Here is a 5197-nt window from a genome sequence, read left to right as displayed (position 1 = left end):
TCAGGTGAACAAATAAAATTGGCGATTTACCTGTGACCCGACTCGAACTCGCAAAATGAAAAATATGGGCCCGTATCTGTCCGCCATGTGTCACACATCCGCCCAAAACGTGCTGGGTCGGGTCGAGTCGAGTCGGGTCGGCAGGTGTGGCAGGTTGGGCCATCCACTGCACACCCCTAATACAAAAAATGTAATTGGTCTATTCATATTTAAAAAATGTAATGATCCCACTCAAAATGGTAGGTTCATATTCTCAGCCAATCAAAATGTATGTATTGTTCACACACTTTTTAAGTATATGAACAAAATTGAACTCAGCTAGATGATTTACATCAATTCATTATGACATACATGGTAGCTTGTATCTTCATGTCAATAATTGTAAGCAAGTCTATATAATTGGTGGTTTTATAGGCAAGTTCTGATTACTCACAAGTATGTAGAGGGTGCTTCTATTTATACTCCATATTTTATCTCAAGGTAAACCATTACTCAAGGCACACATTTAGTAATTTGATAAATAAATGTTTGTTCAATACATACTACAATCTTCCATCTTTACCCTTACTCGCACACCTCATCCACAATCTACCTACAATCTTCCATCTTTACCCTTACTTACTCACACACCCCATCCACCCACGATCTTCCATCTCCCTCTCCATTCTCTGTTTAAACCGATGAAGACCCATTCTCAACTAGGTTAAAGCAGTGTGAAGACCCATTGCTCAATACACTTTTTTTCTCATCAAAGACATTGTCGGTGATGGTCAACACAGTTGGAAACAACTCCACATTGGAGATACAATAGGTGAGTTCTCATTTGGCTTAGATTTTAGGGTTTTATGTACTTTTTTCCATTGACATAAAATTTGTATTTGAATGATTCAGTTTCCGAACCGTTCAGCACTGGAATTTCGAACCCCAAACATCTGTACGGTCGATTTCTGTCGAACAACATGTCATTTGACACTTGACTTTCGAATAGTAGCAGTTTGTCTGGTCTATTATTGTCGAACATGTTCGACATCTTAGTGTCGAACCTGATACGTAATTCGGATCTAGAATGTCAAACACTAACAACATGTTCAATGTTGTACTGTTGAACAGTATCTATGGTTTTTTTGTGTGTGTCTTATTGATTTCTTTGTTGTGAACATTAGCTAGAGGGCCAGACCTATTGCTCTAATGAAATGGAATACTATGGGAATCAAAGTAACCAACTGAATTTGGAAGAATACATTACATAAAAAAAAATTAAAAAAAAAATTCAGTTCCTATAAGTCATTTACTGAAAATCAACAGAATCTTGACTTAACAGTTTGAGCAAGGCTAGAATGGTTTCAATAACAAATAACCCATTCATATTCATAAAATAAATTATATGAGAAAGAGCATTTTTTTCTATAAGCTGATCTTCATAACCAATCATCATGTTTCCCACCAAAACTCGCCACTTTTTGTGAGAAAACAAAATAAGCAAAATAAGAGTGTTGTCTTTCTCACCATTTCTCACATAATCAAATAGAGTGTTAGCTCTATAATCCTCAAACTCAAATAGATTCTATAGCCACTATGCTTTCATAAACTCAATTTATTATTGAGAGGGTGATTTATATTGAGAGGGTGATTTATGATCTGGAGTTGGGCCGAGATATCGACCGATCAGGTTGAGGGCCCAGCAGTGTATTGGGCCGAGATGATCCACTGTTCGCCCAGAGAAGGGCAGCCAAAACTTGGGCCGGGCAGAGTTTGAACCGAGTGTGTGCCACCCCGGACCGTACAGAAATTGCTCGGCCAGGAAGTGACCGGTCAGACCAGGATGCTCGGTCCGAGGATGGTCGAAGCCAGACAGGCTGAGAGACCGGCGCCCGGAAAGGCGCGGTCAACCGAGGTAGTTGATTGACCGGCAGGAAGGCCAACCAAAGGAGGTGCCCGGGCAACGCTTTGGCGAGATGCCGCCTAGCCCAGTCATCCGCGTGTTTGTCCGGCTAGGCGCGTGAGTATGAAGCATGACACGGCCGAGGAAGAGCAGCTCGGCTGCCGAGCTCCAGCTGCGAAGTCAGGCAGTTGAGGTTAGGTGGTGAATGGCATGGTTTATGCTGACAGATGGGATAGCAGAGCCACGTGTCAGGAGACGACTGAGAGTGGATATGGGGGTCAGAAGGTATATAAGCATGTTTGCGCCCCCCATACGAAAGACACGAACAAATCTGTAAGGATTTCTTACACTCAAACACTCTCTCCCTTCTTTCTATTCTCTCTAAGGTGTGTGCTAACTTGACCGTCGGAGGGTTTTTCCGGCCACACACCGCCGGGTAGCTCACCGTTATTTGCTCACAGGTGATCGGATATCGACGGAGCTCGGAAGAAAGGAATACGGGCACGCCGGAACATTTGCTCCCCGTACAATTGGCGCCGTCTGTGGGAATCTTGACAGACAAAACCTTGTCTTCCAGGTTCATCTGATCGCCGTCCATGGCGAACAACGACGAGTTCCCGTTGTCCGCCATCGATGGAGCCACCCCGGAGTATACCCGAAGGAGAGAGGGACCACCTGCCGTCCATCCAATGGCTGACTTGGGGACGCCCACTGGAGAACAGTCAGGAGACGCGCGGGATAAGCGCGGAAGGAGTCATGGGCATTCACGGAGTCCAGACGGTCACCGGCGGAGAGACTCACACGCCAGGCGACTGGAAAGCAAGTTAAGGGACCAAGACGCTGTCATCAGGCGGATGGCGGCGGAGATGGAGGATCTTAAGCGGCATGTCAAAGGGAAAGGTGTAGCTGGAGTGGGAGACCACAGTGAGCGCACCCCATCCCGCCGGTCAGGCGATCAGAGTCAGCGACGTACTCAGTCCATTTCCATCACCAGGAGTTACCAGGTTGGTGATTCCGACATGCGTGCAGAAAAGTCTAGCGCGCAAGACAGCACTTACAAACCCTCACGTCCGGCGACGACGTCGAGGTACTCTTATTCTGCTCAGTCAGAGGACCTACGGGCAGTGTTAAGGGAGCGGGCTCGCCGGCGCGAAGCTCAGAGAATACCTGCTTTCCAGCGGCTCTCCTACGGGGTTCACGGCAGCGAGGAGGTCGGAATGCCTCCACCCCGCCAAGCAATGCCAATATTCGAAGATACAGATTTGGCAAGGCTGAGTGCCACTCCTTTTTCCCTGGAAATAGAAACAACGCCGCTTCCGGCAGGCTTCCACCAGCCTAAGTTCACACTTTACGACGGAAAAACCGATCCGTACATGCATGTGAGCCACTTCCGACAGGTTATGGCCGGACATCGGCGCAATGACGGACTTATGTGCCTAATCTTCCCGTCAAGTTTAGGCGAGCTGGGCCTAAAGTGGTTCGAGAGGTTGCCGGAAGGGAGCATACAAAGGTGGCATCAGTTGGCCGAGGCGTTTGTTACGCGCTTCAAAACCAACACAAAAACACCAAAGGAAGTCGATCACTTACTGAGTGTCAAGATGGAACCGTGCGACACACTGAAGGCATACAATTCAAGGTATTGGGAAACCTTCAACGAGATCCTGGATTGCCCGGTCAACCTTGCAATCACGCAATATAAGCGTGGTCTCCCGGTCGGACATAGACTGCGGGACTCGCTTACCATGCACCAGCCGACCTCCATGGGCCAGCTCATGCAGCGCATCAATGAGCACATCCGAGTAGAGGACGATGCATCAGCTTCCACCGTGAAGGCCACTCCGGTCGGAACAGACAAGAAGACAGCAGGCAAGGTGCACGCAGTTGGGCAAGAGTCCAGCCGCTCAAATGACCGAGCAGAGGAATCAGACCGAGGTTCAAATCGTAAAAACCGGGGTAGAGGACGTCGGAATGACCGGGATGATTACCCCCGAGATGACGTAGAGGACGCAAACAGGAGAATGAAGGCGAGGACTGGCATAACCACGGTCTTCAAGATTCCAATCTATCGCATACTTAGTGAAATCCGAGACGAGGAATATGTCCGGTTTCCTCCTAAGTTGGGCGATGGACAAAAGGGCTACAATCCGCGGTATCGATGTACGTTTCACCAGGAGAGGGGCCACCGGACTGAGGATTGTTTGCCTTTGCGACAACACTTGGAAGAACTGGTTGCGGCCGGGCATATGGACCTTTACATTGATGGCGGCGTGAAACCGAATCAGGCTCCGGTCGATCCTAGGGGACAGGATGACCGAGATGCACCACCACAAGGAGTTATTAATGTCATCCACGTCATCGTGGAACCGGAGCGTGTCTGCGAACTCCGGGGCATGATCAAGAAGGCAGAACATATGAGGGAAGTTTTGTCAGTACAGCCCGCCATCAAAAGGGGGAAGACAGAAGAGAAAGACGTGATTAGTTTCACCTCAAGGGATTTAGAGCGTATCCAGACGCCGCACAACGATGCTCTTGTAGTAACACTACGCGTCAAAGAATTTGATGTTAGACGGATCTTGATCGATCAGGGAAGCTCGGTCGAGATCATGTATTATGATGCGTTCAAACAGCTCAAACTCCGTGAGACAGATTTGGCTCTGGCCACTTCGCCCCTGGTTGGATTTAACTCGCAGCCGGAGTGGCCATTGGGAAAGATTATCCTGCCGGTCAAAGCGGGATCCGTGGTCAAGCAAGTGGAGTTTTGGGTGCTACAAGTGCCTTCAACGTACAACCTTATCCTTGGAAGAGGATGGCTTCACGCCATGCAGGCCGTAGCATCGACCTACCACCAGGTGATGAGATTCCCCTCGGCTATGGGGGCAATTGAGGAGATTTGGGGTGATCAGGTCATGTCCAAGCAATGCTTCGTGGCGGTCAACGGGAGCCGGGCTGCCAAAGGATTCGTTCAAATGATCGAGGGACCGGAGGACCGGAGTGTCTTGGATGATGTAGGCACCAAAGCCGAAGACAAGGCTGTTGAAGAATTGGTTGAGGTGCGGATTGATGTCGAGCAGCCGGACAGATTCTTCTTGCTCGGTTCAAGTCTCTCGGCCATGGAGAGAACCGAGATGATTGAGTTTTTGATGGCGAATATCGAAGTCTTTGCATGGTCACCCTACGACATGCCTGGCCTTGACCCAAGCTTTATCTGCCATCACCTCAATGTCTTCCCTGGAGCAAAGCCAGTCATCCAGCGAACAAGGAGATCGGCGCTGCATCACGCCGAGGTAGTAGCAGAGGAGGTAAAGAACTTGCTTG

Source organism: Camellia sinensis, chromosome 1 (genome assembly GCF_055761805.1).
Source record: "Camellia sinensis isolate YWXY chromosome 1, ASM5576180v1, whole genome shotgun sequence".
NCBI lineage: Eukaryota > Viridiplantae > Streptophyta > Magnoliopsida > Ericales > Theaceae > Camellia > Camellia sinensis.
The sequence above is the reverse complement of the archived record's forward strand: the minus strand, read 5'-3'. Positions refer to the sequence as shown.